The sequence below is a fragment of the Antechinus flavipes genome, chromosome 6, assembly GCF_016432865.1.
Source record: "Antechinus flavipes isolate AdamAnt ecotype Samford, QLD, Australia chromosome 6, AdamAnt_v2, whole genome shotgun sequence".
NCBI classification, from domain to species: Eukaryota; Metazoa; Chordata; class Mammalia; order Dasyuromorphia; family Dasyuridae; genus Antechinus; species Antechinus flavipes.
The window spans coordinates 222,026,088-222,047,001 of NC_067403.1; the positions used below are offsets into that span (position 1 = coordinate 222,026,088).

The window sequence follows — 20,914 nt, forward strand, 5'->3', positions numbered from 1 at the left end:
GGCTGCGTGGAGGGGGAGGAGGCGGGCAAGGCTTTGGGGGCGTGTCCCCTGGACGTGAGTGACAAGGTAGTGGGGGGAAATGGGGCGGAGAAGAGGCAAAAATCCCTGACTTGGCTGGTTTGTGGGGCAGGTTGAGAGGCCGCTGCGCTGGTGGACGAAAGACCAGGCTTTTAAAGCTCTCCCTTCCCTGCCCCGTTTATTTCTTCTTCCTGCCCCAACACTCTCCACTGAAATCGGAGCAGGCTGAATTGAGTGATTGAAAGGTAAAAAGCCTATCCCTTCTGCCCCCAGTTAGGTTAGAATTGTCTCCTTCCCCTGTATATAAAAAAAGTGCAAAGGGACCTGGGGTGGCTGGGACTTGATAAAGAGATTTCATGGTGGCTAAAAAGTCTGATTTTTTTTTTTCTTTTTAATCGACTATGAGCAATCTTTGGCCTTCGAGAAAAGTCTAAATAAATGCCGAAGTCACATCTTGAGTGTCCTGCCAACAGACTCTTCCTTTGCTTGGAGGGCTTTTGGAATCAGAGGAACTTGGTTTGAATCCCATTTCTACAGCAGACTACCTGGATGACCTTGGGCAAATTCCTTATAACTTCTCAGCCTCAATTTTCCCTTCTGTAAAATTTTGGCGGGGGAGGCTGGATTAGAACACAACTAAAGTCCCTTCTAGCTCTTAATCTCTGGTCTTGAAATCTAGCTATATTACATCATATATTATTTCTCTTTTTAAACTGTAGATCAAGAAGCATTTATTAATAAGTACCTACCTCGTAGTTATACTCCGAATGAATTATCCCCATTTACTTTTTAAGATCTTTTAATAGAGAAGAACCTTGAGAGCAAAAAACACAGAAAGAATAAATTTTAGTGAGAGGGAGAGGAGTAGATACAAAATCATTCAATAAGCATTTATTAAACCTCTATTATGGTCCATGGTAGGGGGCTTCCCGTTTAAAGGGGGAAAAATTAAACAGCTCCTTTCCTGGTTGAACTTAAATTCTACATGATCTCCAAGATTCTCTTTTTGTTATCTCAGTTTTATGATTCTTTATTTAAGATTTTCTTTTAAATTCTAAATTCAATATATTCCTTACCTTTAATTGGAGTTGAGTAGGAGAGAGCCAACTTCAATTTAATTGCCTTGCCTGCCTTGGAGTTGTATTCTCTTGGGGACACTAACTTTGAACAGGAAGAGATATTGAAATCCAAAGTGACCTTATTCCTAAAAGCTCTGACCCTTTGTGAAGCCAGGACATTTTAAAATCAGAGTACTAATGTTTCTGCAGACTATTTCCTTTCTCCTTGCCTTTACTCACACTTACCTATTCATTGTTTCCTGAACATATCCCACCTTTTTCCAGTTCTAGACTTTGGTTCAAGGCTGCTCTAACTTAGAATGCCCTCTCCCCAACCAGTGACTATTGAAATCCTGCCCATCTTTCCAAGTATAGTTCAAATGTAATTTGATAGGTGCTTATGGAAATTATTATGTTCAAAATTTCTCTAAAGAGTAAGTTTCCGAAAGGGCAGGGACTTATTTTTTTGTCTTTGAATCCCAGGACCCAGAAAAGTGCCTGGCACATAATAACCACTCAGTAAGTGCTTGAGGAATTCAAGTGAATTGAATTTTTCATAGTAGACTAATCTTTTAAAAATGGTAAATGAATAAGTAATATGGTTAAAGATCTAGAGGCCTAAACTGGAAATTTGACCTTCAACATTGTATTCACATGTCTTATTCAAAAATAGTAAATATCAGGCATTTTCACATGTTACAGCTATCTACAAAATAGATTTCTGGATGTCAGGGACTGTTTCATTTTTTTCTTTGGATCTCCAGTTCTTAAAACAGTCCCTGACATGTAGGAGATAATTTAATAAATACATGTTGCTTGATCAATCGATTTTCAACATTTCATCTTTTATTTATAATGGACAGAATCGCCTGACTATTCTAGTTAATATAGTATTTTCCATCCCCCAAAAGAAACGAGACTAACCATTCCTTGACCATTCCCAAGAAGCATGGTACTAAACATGGAGAGCACTGGATTTGGAACAAGAACACCAGGAGTGGAATTGTAGTCCTGTTTTTTTTCTGTGTAAACAAGGGTCTCAGCCTCTGTGATATTCAAGTTTCTTCATTTGTAAAGAAAAGAGGGTTGAACTAGACAACATCTAAGGTCCCTTCCACTCTAAATCTTAGTTGGTCATTTTTTAAGGAAAGGGTTATTCAGACTTGATAAATTGGTTCTGGAATAGTGGTTCTTAACCTAGAATCTTTGAATTTTTTGGATAACTATTTCAATATAATTGATCGTCTTTATATCGTATGCATTCCATTTTATGCAAACATTTTTCAGAGAAAGGGCCCATAGGCTTCATTAGAATATGAAAGGGATCTGACACACACACACAAAAATTAAGAACTCCTGGTATAGGAAATCCCTAAAATAAATTTAGGGTGAAAGATCAGAAGAACATTAATGAGAAAAAGATAAAAAAAAGATTCACACTTGCAACTAGCCCTTTAAAAAGTTCCTGGATTCAAATGTGATCCAGAAGCTACCAAGCCCAAGAGATCAAGCCAAATCCTTTGCCATCTCAGCAGTCCAGTAAAGTACTACAAACACATGTTTCAGATGGCTAAGCCACAAGCTGTTCTCTGTGCTAAACTTGTACTGTTTCTCATAATTGTTCCATTGTTTATGTGTCTTTACTCTACCCTTGCATTAAAGGTAGATTTGACAAATGGGATACAAGTTTCGGTTAAAATGCCCTATGAACAGTGAGAATTATAGAGTTCTGATTAGAAGGGTCCAGCCAGAAAAACACACAGGTTTGAAAGAAATCACTGACTGAAATGAATCAGGGTGAGTCTCTAAAAAACAAAACCAAACAAATAAATTAAAAAAAAAAAAAAAAAAAACCTAGGTAGCTGCCTTTTCGGTTTTTTCTTGTTAAGGTTTTCATGGAAGTCTGCAGGAGAAATCTACATATAGTTGCTTATATTCTATTAATATCTTTTGAGGGCCCTAAATTAAAAAAAAATTACTTTAAAGAGAGAAGTTAAGTATTAGATTTATGCAAGATTTAGACTAATGCTCGTTGTTTTAAACTAGAGCAAATTTTTGTAGGGCATACTGACTTTTGAAATTCAATTGTAGCATTATTGGAACAACTTAAAATTCTGATTCCTTTGGAAAGAGCCAAAAATCTTAGGAAAAAACAGGTAGGTGGAGAAATGGAAAATCATGGCAAGGAGTATGCTGTAGCTAAGCCAGTGAGAAGTTATCTTCAGTGGGGTGCAAAAGAGGGAAAGAAGAAATGCAGGATCCTTAGCTGTCTTTCTTATTTGATCATTCTTTCTTTAAAAATTTTTTTTAATAATAACTTTTTATTTTCAAAAAACATGCAAAAATAATTTTCAACACTCACCTATGCAAAACTTTGTGTTTCAAATTTTTTCTTCCTCCTTTCCCCTGCTTCCTCCCCCAGACAGCAAGTGATCAATATATGTTAAACATGTACAGCTCAACTCAAATATTTAAATCAGATCTGGCCCTCCTCAGGTGATTAGACTTCATTATTTTTACACCAGAACTATTTCTATGCCATATGCTTCCATGGGGATTGTGAAAAATAGAGATTGAGGTTAGAAGAATATTAGCCTTCAGACCTGTTACCTGAAGGTGTAATCAGCATTATAATGATGATGTTGAGAATGATACAAGCAGGAGCTAGAGGGAGTGAATATCTGGTGTGATTAACACACCCACAGATTTTTCACTTGTAACCAATGTACACTTAACTTTGATGATTATTACTTAACCTCCCAAAGTAAGTGTTTTTATGGACACCAACAAGCAATGAAGATATTCTCCTATGCCCACCCACTTGGTGAACTTCTAATTGATAAAGCATTAGTAACCTAAATTTAGAAAATCAGGCATCTTGCTTTATTTTAATCTGTATACTAACTATTTCAAGTCAACAAGCATTTATTAAGCACCTTCTATGTGCCAGACTCTATACAAAGCTCTGTGGGATCCTGGAGAAAGTCTTTAATTCCCAGAGATGAAGGCACTCTAAGATTGTGCGTCAAAGAAAGTTTCAGCCTACATTGGTAAAAAGAGTTTTCTCATATGGGAAATCTATCATTGAAATCATAAATCTAATCCTTATCACTATAAAATCTACTTAAAGAAATGATGATTTCCAATACAATAAAAACATTTCCCCCCAAATCAAAAATTACAGACAAATAAAAATGAAAATATCATTTCACCTTTCAATTACACTATAAACTGTCCCAGAGTGCTCACTTCCCTTTTTCCCCAGGAATATGATATGGAATCAACAAAAAAACTCCACTAGAACCAATAATTAGCTGATGGATTGTTAATTTATTACTAGTAGGAGGAGGTATGACCCCATGTTACTGCTGTGGCAATCCTTTCTAGACTAAACCTAACAAATAGAAAAGGGTTCCCCAACCCCTATAAGCATCATGTTTGGGGAGGAAGTTGGGAAAATTTCATTTTTCTATAGCTCTTTAACAACCCTCAGTGACCCTAACCAGAGATTGAGACTCACCTAGGGCAAAGCTATGGTTCTGAAATGGTTTCCTTTTTATCTCTAACTCTTTCTAATCTTGTATTATTATTGTTGTTATCATCATTATTATTATTTTGCCTGTTACTTTTCACTGCTCAACAAAACCAGGTAATGAACAAGCTACATTACTTTTCTAAGAGCTTACTTCAAAAACTCCATGTTAGGAACAAGGTAAGTCACCTAACTAAAAAATAAAGTTTTTAGAATTCATAGGTCATTTCAAATGGAAACATTATAATCAAGATTCAGGAAAAAATAGATAAGACCCCAGGAGGGAAGGCTGGGCTCCTGGGAATTTACTTGAACCAAAATATCAAGGAAAAAGTTAGTCTTGTGTATATACTAGAAGTATTATGGTAAGACAGACAGTGATATGTCTGTCCTGTTGGTAAGGCTATGAATTAGTTTAACTCTTCTAGGAAAGTTTCAACTTATGCTTTTTAAAAGAAAGCTAGTAGACTATACACATTCTAATTTCAATGACAGTACTTTGTTGCCCAGGATTATGCAGCTAATAAACATCTAAGATCAGATTTGATATCACTATTAAACATTTACCCCCAAAGAGGTCAAAGGCAGTAGAAAATGTCCCATAGAAATAAAAATGAATACAAATTAACAACAGTATGTTTTTTGTTTTTTGTTTTTGTAAAGGCAAAGACCTAGAAGGAAAGTGGATCCACACCAATTGTAAAATGATTTAGCAAGTTATAGTATATAAATAAAAGGTAATATTCTTGCACTGAAAGAAATAACAAATGGAAAGAATTCGGAGAAATTTGAGGAAGCCTTGTGTAAATGTATATAAAGCAAAGTAAGCCGAGCCAAGAAAACAATTTATAGAATGAACATAACATAAAGGAAAAGATGGAAGACTTCCTAATTGATCAGGATAAGCAAGAGTCATGACTTCAGATGACTCATGAAATGCCCTGCCTTTGGGCAGAAACAGGTAGAGGGCTATGGATTTAAAATTAGGCATACATTTTTTTCCCCTGAGGCAATTGGGGTTAAGTGACTTGACTAAGGTCACAAAGCTAGGAAGTGTTAAGTGTCTGAGGTCTGATTTGAACTCAGGACCTTGTGACTTGAGGGCTGGTACTCTATCCACTGGGCTATCTAGCTGCCCCTAGGCATATATTTTTAGACATTTCTAAAATATTAATTTCTTTCATTTGATTCCATTTGGTTGAAAGGAAGATTCTAATGGATGGGACTGTGGAAATATCATTGGGAAATGTCAGTAAGCAAAAGAAAAGAACATTCAATAAAATATATTTTTTTCAACCAGAGGAAAGTCTTTGTGTCAATCTTCAATAAATTTTAGAGATAGGAACCCTGAGCAAATAAATAAATAAATAAAAAGATGGGGAAGAAGAGTAAGAAGAATGTGAATAATTAATCAGTCCTAGAGTGTATTAATAACATTACCCAAAGTGCTGAAAAACTATATTAGTGAATTACATTCATTTAAAGGCAAATCTTACCATAAAGCTACAATTTAATTGTCTAGCCAAGAATCTGGCATGGCCTATAGAACTTCTCTGGACATTGCTTTCATGAAAATCCCTGAGACAAGGCTAAGAGGAAAGATCCAAAGAAAAATGGTAGATAGACCAGATAGAATGAGTTCATGCTATTTCTTCTTTTATTTAGTCTATGAGTTACTTTTTCATCTCTTTTTATCACAGTGCCTGACACATAGTAGGTGCTTAATAAATGTTGATGGATTGTTTCTTCTCCTGACCTAGGTTACTAACATTTTCACAGTAAAAACAAACAAGCCTTCATATCATCTTTTAGGATAGTCCAAAACTTGTACAATGTTCTACTAAGTCCTGCCATAATGTATTTCAATAAAGGAATAACTTTTAGCAAGCAGTATATGACATTTAATGGCTATTGCATTAAACTAATGCCCTCGGGATATGTAATATATTTTGAAGGTAATACTAATAGTCAATATTTACATAGTACTTTAGAGTTTGCTAAGTGATAGACACGTATAATCTCATTTGATCATCCCAACAATCCTGGGAGGTAAATGCTATTATTATCCCTAATTTACAAATGAAAAAACAAAGGCAAACAGAAGTTATTCAACTAGTGTCTGAAGCCAGATTTGATCTATACCACATATCTATCTCAATATTCCCTATCCTAACTTAAGGTTCTGGAGAATGGCTTTAGGTTCAAACAATTCTGAGATATTTAAGTCATTAAAGATGTATCTTTAAAAAGAAATGATGTATCTGAATGTATCTGAAAATTCCAAAGTCACCTTGGAAAATAGGCAAAGAAAAAAAATCAAGCTTAGAGTTGGAGAATCACAGAGTTAGAAGGGCCTTTGTACTTGACAAAGGATCTAATAATATCGCTGATAATCCTTCATCCAGCCTTTGTTCAAATCCCTTCACTAAGGGGCTTATCCAGAATCTCTCAAGATAGTCCATTCCACTTCGGAATAACTCATTCAACAAGTCAATAACAATAAACATTTATTAAGAGCCTATAATGTTCTTTGCACTAAGCTAAGTGCTGAAAATAAAATAAAATAAAAATGCAAAAAGATAAGTCTCTACTAGCCAAAAACTTACTTTCACATTCACATTCTAATTATTCTTTTTTGTTGTTGTTGTTGTTGTATTTTTTTTATTTAAATTTTATTTTATTTAATAATAACTTTGTATTGACAGAATCCATGCCAGGGTAATTTTTTACAACATTATCCCTTGCACTCGCTTATGTTTCGTTTTTTCCCCTCCCTCCTTCCACCCACCCCCCAAGATGGCAAGCAGTCCTATATATGTTAAATATGTTGCAGTATATCCTAGATACAATACATATTTGCAGAACCGAACAGTTCTCCTGTTGCACAGGGAGAATTGGATTCAGAAGGTAAAAATAACTCGGGAAGAAAATCAAAAATGCAAATAGTTCACATTCGTTTCCCAGTGTTCCTTCTCTGGGTGTAGCTGTCTCTGTCCATCATTTATCCATTGAAACTCAGTTAGGTCTCTTTGTCATAGAAATCCATTTCCATCAGAATACATCCTCATACAATATCGTTGTCGAAGTGTATAATGAGTTCTGCTCATCTCACTTAGCATCAGTCCATGTAGGTCTCTCCAAGCCTCTCTGTATTCATCCTGCTGGTCATTCCTTACAGAGCAATAATATTCCATAATATTCATATACCACAATTGACCAAGCCATTCTCCAATTGATAAATGGTCAAAGGATATGAACAGACAATTTTCAGATGATGAAATTGAAACACATTCTAATTATTCTAATATTCAAATAAAAAAAACTGCAAGGGATTGGGGGTGAAGGGCAAAAGAAAGTACCATATGAGAGCTCTAATTAAAAAAAATCCAGGAATTAGGAGCAGAACTGAGAGAAAGAAAGATGTCTGACTCAGTTACTATGTGTCAGGCAATGTGACACAAAAAGAGAAAAAAGGAGCTCACACACTGAACATTGGAAAAAATAGCATGGATTCGTTCTATCTGGTCTATCTTAAAGCTTCCACCATTTTTCTTTGGCTCTTTCCTCCTAGCCTTGTCTCTAGGATTTTCATGAAAGCAATGCCCAGAGAAGCTCTGTTTACCATGCCAGATACTTGACTAGACAAATTATGGCTCTGGCTTTAAACAACTATAATTTATTAATACAGATTTTCAGCACTTTGAGTAATATTGTTAAAACATTCCAGAACTGATTGATTATTCACATTCTTCTTATTCTTCTCCCCTACCTTTATTTTTATTTTTAAAATTTTTTTTGGTTCAGGGTTCTATCTTTAAGAATGGCTAACACAGCTAGTAAAGTATCAGAAGCTAGATTTAATTCCAGATCCCTGACTCTAGGATCTGTACCAAGAGATTGGGGAGGAAAGGAGATACTGCTGTTGTTTGTCCATTTTCAAAGAAGTTCAATGACTTCAAGGGGTTTAGGCTTAACTTGGATGTAATCGAGGCAGATTTGCCCAGTCATCAGTCTCACTATCCATGTCAGAGTCATCAAAGTGTAATGACAAGATAAAAATTAAGGAAGACTGGTGATAGCCCAAGATGTAGTGGATGATCTTGGTGTCCCACTCTGACCAAGCTTGCCGTCCTCCAGTGTCTGCTTCAGCTGCCTAAATGGAACAAATGATTCTCATGTGCATATTTCACTGGGGAACGTTTTCATTTGTTTGCTTGGAGCAGACATTCCCCTAACTCACTGAAGAGTTTGAGATCTCTCAGTTACTCTCAACCTGGTTTAGCTCATCTGCCAAAACAGTTTTACTGGGGTGTGGACCTTGCTCATGCCACAACAGTTTTTTGGAGCCACAGGTGAGAGTTGAGTGCCAGGAAGACATCAAAGGTGGATGAACAGTCCTGAAAAGAGCACCAGAAGTGCTAGTCCTTCTGGAACACCCCATATATGTGGGTGAGAGGTGGGGGTGGGAACACTAGCAACTGAGGGGAATCAGGAATGACTTTCTGAAAAAAGTCAGACTTATTCTGCAGGGTGCTAGGAGTAAAATTATGAACTTTAGTGGAAGGTACAGAGAAGCAAATTCTATTTTGACATATGACAAATGTTCTAACAAACTTTCCTACTTCCTCCTTTAGCTCAGCTCATGACTGCAGACTTTACCATCATTTCTCATTTATCTTCTCCTGGAAAATTTCTCCAACCTTGAAGCCTCCTCCTCCCATTGATATATTTTCTTACCCCATATTTAGTCTTCCATATTTAGTCTTCTTCTATTACAGTGTAAGCAGACTACTTACACTAGAGAGCAGAGACTATCTATTTATCTTTACCTCTTTTAGCCTTGGTTTCCACATCAGTAAAAATGAGGGAGGCAGGCTAAATAGCCTTGGAAATTCTTATTCTAGTCCTATGGTTCTTGGGAGGCTTTATCATTTATAAGGGGATTTCTTCACAATCATCCAGATTATATGGAAGTAGATAAAATATTTTTTTATTTATAAACTATTTATACTTTAAACATTTATTGTTGTTAAGTCATTTTTCAGTCATTTCTGTTTCTCTGTGACCCCATTTGGGGATTTTCTTGGCTAAAATATTGGAGTAGTTTGCCATTTCCTTCTCCAGCTCATTTTACAGATAAGGAAACTGAGGCAAAGTTATTTGCTCAAGGTCACACAGCTAATAAATAACTGAGGCTGGATTTGACCTCATGAAGATGTCTTCCTTACTCCAGATCCAATGCTCTCTCCACTGTACCATCTAGCAGCCCCAACATATTTTTATTATTAGCATTTTTAATTTTATTTTTAGTATTTTTATTTTTGGATTTTACCAATGATTTTATCAGTATAGCAACTTCCAGATCAACACCCTCTCTATAACTTTTAATCTTAGAAAATGTCCAGGAACCACTGAGGGTTTAAATGATTTGCTCATAATCATTTTTCCAAGATCTTTTCCAGTTCTTCCTGAACTTTGAATCTGGCTCTTTATCTTCTATGCAAAGATTCTCCTTTAATTATTATTACCCCTTATTTGGAAACTAAGGCTCAGAGAAATTACATGACTTATTCCCTCAATCTATACAGCAAGGAAGTTGGAAATGTGATTTCTGAATTCCTTTTTAGCTCTCAAATGTATGAATTCTGTAAGTCTATATGTCTGAGCCACAGATTCTTTTATCCAGTGCACTGAGTAGAAATATCTGAAGGGTAAAAATAAAAGGCAAAAATCATTTTTTTTTCCTTTTTAAAAGCTTTGCCTATAACAAACTGTCATCATTTCTGCTTCATTTTGAGAGGGAAGAAAAAATGAATACCAATTTTTTGTTTACTGATGTTCTAGTCATAAACTCCTGAAGACTATTAATGTGTGTTACTGTTATATACATATACATATATTTATATATACATACACACATATATGTATATATATGTATACACACACATACAAACACAAAAAAGTCATAATTCATGGTTCTTGTCATTGAGCATTTAATTTAATTTTCTGGTCTTTGTAAAATGGTGGCTAAACACTTTGTTATCTCATTATCATAGGTACTTCCTGCCACCAATTAAGGACTCCTTTACATCTTAGTACAAAGTTTGCTGAACTACTCTGGCCAAAAACACCTGCTCATTACCTCATCCTTAGCTGATCCTCATTTGGAAAAAGGAACAAAACACAACACAATAGCAACCACTGTTTAACTGGCTCTTTAAGATTTCCTAAGTCTTTCACATATATTTTTTATTAGTGTCATTATTATCCCTACTTTACAGTTGAGAAAATTGAGGCCTAGAGAGGCTCAGTAACTTGCCCACTCTTACACAACTAGAAAGTTATCTGAAGCAGGATTTGAACGTAGGCCTTCCTATTTTCAAGTTCAGCACTTTTATCTACTATATCAACTTGACTTCTTGTACATTAGTACAGCTAAGTATGTTTATAGAATTCAGATCATAAGCTCTTTAGCAGTAAATTCTAAATTCTACTTTATTTTCATATTCTCAGATGCATATAATGACTTTCACACAATTGCTGTTTAATACAAGTGTTTAGTAAACTGAAGGACAAAACAAAAGAATACAAAACATGTCTTAGGAAACACACGAAATATATTAATAGGATGAAGCAGAGAAGGAGAAAGGAAGGGAGAAGAGATTAATTTCCTTACTTTTATTCAGTTTAAAATTCTTTAAAATACAGTTAGAACTTGTAAAAACAAATGATTTTAAAATGAGATATGGATTGACAGAAACAACTAGAGGACTTTGGAAAATGCAGCGTTTTAGCACCACTTAGTGGTGACATAGGCAAAGATGAGGAAAAAGATATTAATGTATTTCTTAACACAAATTGTCCAATGAAAAGGAGAGAAATGAGTATTTACACTTCGGTAGCTTGGATAAAGAAGGATTTTTGTTTTAAATCAATACTCTTCCTTCAAGAAGTATTGTCTTTTAAAATATATCAAAAGGCAATCAAACTTCCATGAATTATAAAGAACAATCTTGCTACTACTGAGAGTCATTATTTGATTTAAAACAAACAAACAAACCAGTTCCTTTCACTCAGGAGGGAGATAGGAGACCAGACCCTTAGAGTGGAAATACCTAAAGTGTAAAAATAAAAGGCAAAAAATATTTTTTTTTCCTTTTTAAAAGCTTTGCCTATAACAAACTGTCATCATTCCTTCTTCATTTTGAGAGAGAAGAAAAAATGAATATCTATTTTTCATTTACTGATGTTCTGGTCATAAACTCCTGAAGACTATGAATGTTTGTTATTGTTATGTTGAAATGTTATTGTAAGCTTATTTTCTATTTTGCTACTTATTGAAGTTATTGTCTCTGTTAACTTTCTTTGCTCTTCTAGGATTTTTCTAAGTAAATAATCATGAAAATTGAAAATAAGGATAGTTTTGTCTTCCCTTAGAGTATATTTATGTTTTAGGTTTCTTTCTCATCTAATTTCAATCTCAAGCTTTTGGGGATATATGTAAAATAACAGTGTTTTTGTTTTACTCCTGAATCTATTAAGAAAGGCTCTAGTGTTTCTCCATTGACTATTGATACTTGAATTTTTCAGTTTCTTGCACATTGAGAGAGAATGTAAAATTTAATTTCACTTAACTAATTAACTTTTATAAAGCATCACTCAACTTTTCCTTTGTTCCTATTTGTACTCCTATTTGTATTCCTATTTGTAGCTATAATCAAAACATAAGCCTATGGCATAGGCTATGCCATTGGTAATGACTAACAGCTTTAGTCCTTCCTATCTGGTATTTTTTATGATTTAGAATAGAAAAGGTAGAGTGTTCCCTTTCCTTAGATAAACATGTCTTTTGCCCCCTAAAAGACTCTATGCAGATACTGGTGGCTGTGGAAAGTCGTTGCCTGCCTTCTGAGAAAAAACAAAACAAAACAGTGAAATGAAGGAAATTCAGTCAACCCAACTTAGCAACAGGGATGAAAGGCTGATGATTTCTTGGAGAATGTGTCTAATTAAAGAACCTGGAGATGTAATGACTATAACACCTTCCTGAAAAGGGGAGAGAAAACAGCAAGAGCAACTGTGAACATGGTAAGTAAGGTGAATCTGCCAAATCACAGGTGGAGCAGGTGAACTGGAGGCAGCAGAGACAGAGCATCTGATGAGCAACAGAGAAGTCAGAAAGATCAGTATAAAGGGGGAACTTTAAACCCAATGAAAAGAGAAGGAACTAAACAATGATGAACAGAGGTTACTTTTTTATCTTTAAATCAATTGTCAAACCCACCATCCGGCAGCCCAAAAAAGCTTAAAATGTAATTGGAAAATTTTTTTAACAAAATAAAAACACAATATAACATAGTTTAGCATCTTGGTACCTAGTAAAATGTGCTGTTTCAAGCAAGGGATGGTAGAATGTCAGCTGATTCTGACTTTCTCTGAATTTAGGGGAAGTAGGGAGAAGACCTTCGCTCTTAGGGTGGTGTTAATAAGTTTAGAGCCCTAGAGAACTGGGATCCCATAATTGGAAGGGAGATAGGATGGGAAATATTTATTTTTCTATTAGCTCTGTTATGAGTACTCTCTGAATTCTTTATTGCATTTTAATAAAAATTAGTTGCATCTTCCAAGTCTGCAAAATTATGTTAGTATGTTAGGCTTGTGTCTGATTAGGAGGATTTTTAAATGGCCTGCAAGATTTTTTTGTTTTAAAAAAAGACTGCCAATTCTTTTCTCAAAGATTACAAAATGAAAAAAAAATTATACTCATAAACTTCTCTACTTATCTACTTAGAGAAGGCCTTAGAGAACTTTTCAGAATTCCTGAGTTCATTTTGGGAGAAAAAATGCCACCCTCCAATCCTGATTTCACATTAGCTTCCTCTCTTCCTAAACTGAGAGAGACACAGTTCCCAGGATTTTTGTTACAATCCCAAGCCTTGCTATTCCAAAGGCTATCACATCTCTATTACCTGTCTCTAGAACAAAACCAGAAGTGAGTCAAATTCATATGTTCCCAGGGCCTGAGTCTGGGATGGGTCAAACACAAAGTCACAAAGCCACAAAAATTATTTTCTGGTTGGACCCAAGTAGCAAGAGAAAAAATAATTTACACACAGATTATATATCTTTGAACACATAATCTACAAACATGTTTTAAAACACTATTTCGTGACTTAAAAGAATATAAATTGTTTTTTTATTATTTATTTTAGTTACTTTTTTTTGTGAGTTTCCATTTTTAAACCTTTAAATCAGAGGTGTCAAACCCACCATCCAGCAGCCCAAAACAGATTAAAATATAATTGGAAAAAAAATTAACAAAATAAAAATACTATATAATAGTTATTATGTTAGTTAATGTTTGGTTTCCTAAATCAATACGAAGCCAGCAAGATTCTATCTATATTTGTTGTTGTTTGTTCACGTCTGACTAAGTGACCTCATCTGGAATTTTCTTGGCAATTTATTGGAATGGCTCATTTTACAGACAAGGAAACTGAGACCCACAGACAGGTAATTAAGGGTCTGAGGCTGGATTTGGCCTCATGAAGATGAGTCTTCCTGATTCTAAGCACCGGACTCTATACTATGGCACTCTCTAGTTTCCCCCATTTCTGTGTGAGTTTGACATCATTGTTTTAAACCGGCTTATTCTTTGTAATTTTAAGGATGTGAAAGGTAAAACTCTCTTCCCCTTTAAGACATATTTAAAAACATTTGAAAAATTATCCTAGTCTGAAGTGTCTTGATTAATCTGAAAGAAAAACCTTTATTATATTTCTTTCACTATTAATTCTGAAACAATGCCCTCCTTTCCTTTTTCCGATCAGTCCCAGAAGGACTTTTTCCTTGAAGTAGTTAGTTAGGGCAGTAATCATACCATGGCAAGGGGTCCTTGAATGATCCATCTAAAAATAGTAAACTCTTTCCCCAACCTTAAAGGGATTAATAATCACCTAAGAGAAAAATTAGTCTCTTGATTACTTCTTTTAATGGAAATTAAGGTGGTATTAACTAGAAAGAAAAAAAAAAGCTCTTGAAAGGAGCGTGAAAGAGAAATTGAAGTTTCTGGCTTTCTCTACATAAGGATACCAAATGTATCCTTCAAAGATAAATTTTACAACCTTGACACAAAATAGTACAGATGACTCAACAAACTTCAGAAATGTATTTCCCACTTAATCCCTTTTGATTATGAAATTTTAAAGGTTATCAAAATATTAGGACATTTTATTGCATTTTGCTGTGATGTTACCTCAGTACACAAATTATCCTATGTGCATTTGATGCAGTTAACATTGCCACTTTGATACCGATTATTGATTTTATGTCCCTGATTTCATACAACTATAAAAAGCAGGATACCAAGGAAGATCTTCCTGAGTGGGAATCCACTAGATATTTTCCACCATTTACATAATATTGTCTTCTGACTTCATCTTGCAAATTTATGAAAAAATTCAAGTCCTTTCTCTATCTAGATATGATAACCTTTGGAATAGCAAAATTTGAGATTGTAGTCTATTTTGTAACCTTGGGGAAGCTACTTACTTTTGGGTCTAAGTTTCCTCCTCTGTAAAATGGGAGGGGGGCTAGAAAGGTGGAGTTGATGACTTAAGACCCTTTAAAGCTATCTATAAGCTCTTCAGCCTGGTTTTTGTAGGCCTGTATTATTTCCTTTTTATGTTTCTTTCTTTCTTGGCAAGACAATTGGGCCACATTTGAACTCAGATGCTCTTGATTGCAGAGCCAGTACTCTATCCACTATGCTATCTAGCTACCCTGTGAGGCTTATTTTCATTATTTATGTTTCTAGTAACCTGCCTATGGATTCCTTTAAAATATTTGTGAGAAATGATTATTTCTCTCATATTTAATAACTAATTATTGTAATAGGATAAAAGTTCTTTCCCTTTTCTATCCCTCATCTGGAAATTAACTAGTGTGGGAAATTTTTCTAAAAGATTTACCTAGCCAGGATGACTAAGATCTATCAAATACAGTAAAAGAAACGATAAATTTAGTTTGATAGGTCATTTCTGCTTATTATGTTTGCTCAGACAGGTCTGGGAAAATGTGGGCTCTTACTTTTATCAGACAAGGAATATGGACATTGATAAGTCTCTTTGACCAAAATTTGGGTGATCCAAATCATACTCCAAGATCCTTATTGTAATACAGCCCAGCTTCCCTTTGTAACACTCATTTTCTCATTAATTGTTAACCAGTCAGAATTGATTGCTACCCTCAGAATACCTACTCTTTGAAGAATGTATGAATTGTGAGCCCATTGTAGTAGGAGCCTTTGGTCTAAGAGAGATGACCAAATGACCAAGCTTTTATTAAAATGCTGGCATTATTAAATTATCCAGAAATTATGTCTCTCAGAATTTTTTTTTTAACATCACAGTATGATGTTCCAACCTCACATAAAATACACAAAGGACAGGGTCACAGAATTTAGAATGGCGTGATCATGGAGTATAATCTCTTCATTGTACAGATGAAGGAACTAGATCCCAGGTGAAATAACTTGAAAAGCTTTCTAGTTTATCTGGTTCAAAGGCCAGTCCAGTAAAGTGGAGACCCTTGGTACAAATACCTGTTGATACTGTTATCATTATTCAGTCATTTTCAGTCATGTCCAATTTTTCATCACCCCATTTGGGTTTCCCTGGCAAAGATACTGGAGTGATTTGCCATTTCCTTCTCCAGTTCATTTGACAGATGAGGAAACTGAGGCAAATGGTAAGTGATTTGCTCAGTGTCATGTAGCTACTGAGACTAGAAATGAACTCTTCTTTTAACAACTATACTTGTTTCTTTTTAAAAGTAATGTCTCCAAGACCTGCAGCTCTAGCCACTATACCACCTAGCTACCCTACAAACACCAGTCACATGTATGACATCTTATCTCCATTATAAAATGGCATTATGGGACAATGAAAAGTATGCTCAAGGAGAAACAGGATCAACTATCCACTTACTTCTCATCAAGTCCAGGCTTTTCCTCATCTGTAAAATGGGAATAATAAAACCTGTGATATCTACCTCATCCAAAGCCGTCCTGATGTAAGAGAGAGAGAGACCTGCTTTTAGAAACAGAAACAGATGACTTTAGATCCTTGTGATATTTACTGACTGTGTAATTCTATGAAGGTCACTTAACCTCTTGCTGTTCCAGGTGATTTTCTAAAGATGATAAAGTGCAAAGAAGCTTCAGGAATTGTTTCCTCACTGAAAGCTCTTAAAATAGATTTAAAAAAAGATTAAGTAAAAACCAAACAACTTATTCTATTTTATAAGGCTATGAGATAAGGAATATAAGTTTCTCAAACCTAAAAACACTATACACAGACATGTTTTATATATATATATGTACATATATATGTCTGTATATAAACACACATGTATATATAAATATAGACACACATATAGACATACACTATATATATATACAACATATATATGGTTGTATGGTTTATACACACACATACATATGGCATGTGTATAGAGGCATACGAACATATGGTTTATACACACACACACACACACATACACACACATATACACACACACACCTGATAATTACAGTTTATTGTTGCCTAACATCCACAGCTAACAAGAATTGAGCTATAATGACTTGAATTTCAATGCTCTTTCTAATAAAATGTAGCCCATATGTACTCAGGAAAAGTCCTTATTTGAAATCTCAATGATACTGATGAGTTGGGTTTATAGATATTAGCTATATCTTCTTCTTAGGGTTTTAAGATAGTCTTTCTAATATTCTGTGCTTCAGTGCCCATTCTGGTGTGTTTTCCTTAAAAATCAATCAATAGTTATAGTTTGTATCTCACTTGCCTCATTGATATCTTGCAGTAATGAACACCCCAGTATCATTTCACTAATGTCAATTCATTTTGACAAAAGGATACTTACTGATCTAGAAAGAACACCCAGCATAAAGCATTCCCTTAAACCATCCTCAGTTCCTAGGAACAGTGGTCTCACCTTAAAAGCTACACAATATTCATTCTATCAAATTAATTTCCAATTTTGGTGTAGTCAAATGAACAGAGTTGCTCCCTTGTTTGTAAGATCCAGCATCTTGATTTCAGGATAAATCTACTGCTTTGGACTGTGCCAATGGACTAGGGTTAGCTTCCCCCAAACTGCCATAGACTAGTTCCCAGACCTTTCAAAGCTTATAAGGCTGTACCCAAGTCTATTCTATTTCAATGATCTTTCAACTAAGAGTGGTGAAGAATAGATGCAGCAGGACAGAAGGAAAAGCAGGGACATATACTCCTGGCTTCATGTTGACCAAAGTGGGAAGCTAGGCCATTAATGCTCTCTCCATATTGGAGGCTTACAACAACTGTTTCCTCAAACACAGCCAGGAAAGAAAAAAGACCAAGGTCAAGGACATGTCATTAGAATCCTTTGAGACAATTCTGCCTCAGGATCAACCAAAAAGTCTCTTTTTAACACATAGTAAACAGGAAGAAAATAGTCATGGGAATACCAGCAGGTTCTGAACTAGTGACCCAGGTTCCTTCATTCAGACATTTCCAGAAGTAGGTTAAAAAATACAGTCCCATAGGTCATTCTTCTATTATCTAATCACTTAGTCACCATTTATTAAATGGGATGCTATGTGCATCTCATTAGATTGTAAGTACCTGGAGGGCAGGGACTGTTTTGTGCCTCTTTTTATCCCCAGAATAGTGCCTGCCATGGAGTAGGTACCTAATCTTTATTGATTGTTTGATGTGTCAGGCACGATTAGGTGCTGGAAATATAAAAACAAAAATTTTAAATGATGTACTATACAAACAGGGACTGGGCCTGCAATTCCATTGATAGAGGAAGGGGGAAATTCTTTCTGCCAGTGCAGATCTTGGTAATTTAGAGTCCTAGAGTTGATGGGAGCCCGGCTTCTTAAACTGTGGTTGAACCCACATTTCATAGCTGAATTGGGGGTTATGAAATTATGATATATTATCAGTAAATATTTGATTTGTATACCTATTTTATATACCTATATCCTGGAGGTCATGTAAAAATTTCTTGGGTGAAAAGGGGCACTAGTGGAGAAAGTTTAATAAGCCAAGGTCTAGAGCACTAAGTGACTTCATTAGGTCATAGATGGTTGCCCCAGGTCACCCACTGAATGTATTTTTTAAAGCTTTCTTGCACACTTTGGCATTATTTTGAAATTTCAGAATGACTGATATGTCACAAAACTTAATGCCACACAATAGGAGCCAATAGCCAGATGTGTCATAAGCAATATGATACATATAAGCAATAAGATACTATTGAATGCAGGTTTTCCTGGATCCCAGGCCATCTCTGGAACCCCTGAGCTTCTCACAGACTAACCAAATATTTATGTGTCTAATTTGTACTTTTGCCATGAGGTACATTGTACAAATTACTTCAAAACATCTCTTAAAGTGCTAAAAATTAGGACAGACTTTCAACATAAATACAAGTTTTTGAAATATATAATGAAGTTCTATATACTAACATAAGCACCGTGCTTAAAAATTCATGTCAAATCACAGTTGTAGCCATAGGCTGAAAGATAATTATGGAGTTTATCTGCTAGCCATTAAATTATCTTAGGTTATATTTATTTTAATATAGTTTAGTTTAAATAATCAAAATTAAAGAGTACTGCATCCCCACAAGTTATCCTTCACTGAAGTGAGGGCCAAAGATAAATGTCAAAGATAAAGAGTATCTCAAGACAGTCCTCTTAATTTGGGCAGAATTATATTGAATTTCTCCTATTGGGCATGAAAGTAATTCTCCATAGACTGAACAAACCAGAATTTAAAAATAAAACAAAAACCAACTTCATTCCACAAGATATTGGGGAATAGTTCTGGCAAAATTGTGATCAATTGAAAGTTTGTTTCTAGTTAGGCAGTTTTCAAAATACATCTCTTCAGTTGTTAAGAATTAACATTGCTATAGTTACCCAGGCTTTGGCTTGGAACATTTAAAGCTGTTTTTAAAAACACTTGTACTTAAATCATAATACCAAAGGGACAAAGGATCCAATAGGGACCTTTCTGAATTTCCCTTTGTTCTAAGCTGGCTGGAAGTTAAGCCTCACAGAGATCGCAAATGCTTCTCTGGCTGTTTTTTCCTCTCCATTCTACAAAAAGCATCAATAACATAACAAGCAATAGTGTAGTTCGTGTAGTTAGACAAGTGAAGTCATGAAAGCCTTACCATGAAATGTATACTTTAAAAGGTTATATAATCAAACAGTAGCTATGTGTCTATTTGGCTCAGGACAAGTAAGGTGAGAACAGCTGGACTTGGTGCAGCTTGGTAAATCACCATGCCTTTACATTTTTAAAGCTTCTTATGACTGATAAACCAGAGTCCAGAGAATTTTATAGTCTTGCAGATCTTAAAGACCACTGATTCTTAATACCTTTATTGCAGGTGAGGAAACTGAGGCAGAAAGCAGTTAGATGTTTCACCCAGGGAACATAGCCACAAATTGTCTCAAGAATAAAATTTGGATCTTTTGGACTATCAATTCAACGCTTTCATACAGAAGGTAAAAGAGAATTATAATAAACATCTCTAAAATCTATTACCATTCTATCAATGGTAATTGATAGCCTTGATGTCATATTGCTTCTCTCTGTACTTTGCGTACTAAATATGATAATTTGCTGTCCTCCAGATTTGCCCTATACTTTTCTGTATCTGAAGCCCTGGCCACTTGATTCCCTCTACCTGGAATGCCCTCTTTCACTTTGAGTCAGCTTCAAATGCTATCTAGCTAACTTTCTGACCTACCTGGTCTAAAATGACATCTGCTCCTACACAACTCTTGATGCACATAGTTTTCAGCTCTTGTAGAGTCATATAATTTTGAAGTTTTAAAATCATGTTCAATGTAATTGTAGAAAAATATGATCACACAAAATGAGAAATGAGAAATAAGATACCAAGCAAAATAAAATATATTCCATTTTTATAAAAATTAAATTTTTAAGCTTTGTCTGCTTTGTTTTCATCTATATAGTTCAAAAGTTTTGTTAATTTTTTTATAATGTTGAAGAGCAAGTCAATGCTTCTGTTTTCTTTGCTCTGTATCAATGGATTCAAATTCAAATGGAAACAGGGATCACTTACTCATACATAAGGATTCCTGGGGCAGTAAACTGATTTAGAAATGTAAAGTCATCTATGTTTTGTTAAATTTTTATTTTGCTGAATATTCCCCAATTACATTTTAATCTGAGAGCTTCTAAGTGTTGGGTTGCATGTT

The 20,914-nt window shown here is 34.9% G+C and overlaps 1 long non-coding RNA gene across 1 annotated transcript; it reads left to right on the plus strand.

Annotated features, from left to right (window-relative positions):
• The first annotated feature begins 18 nt into the window (after positions 1-18).
• LOC127540539 (uncharacterized) lies at positions 19-20,590 on the plus strand. The gene is made up of 3 exons (XR_007948219.1): positions 19-263; positions 12,472-12,696; positions 20,077-20,590. It is a non-coding gene; the product is annotated as an uncharacterized LOC127540539 (long non-coding RNA).
• Positions 20,591-20,914: the final 324 nt, after the last annotated feature.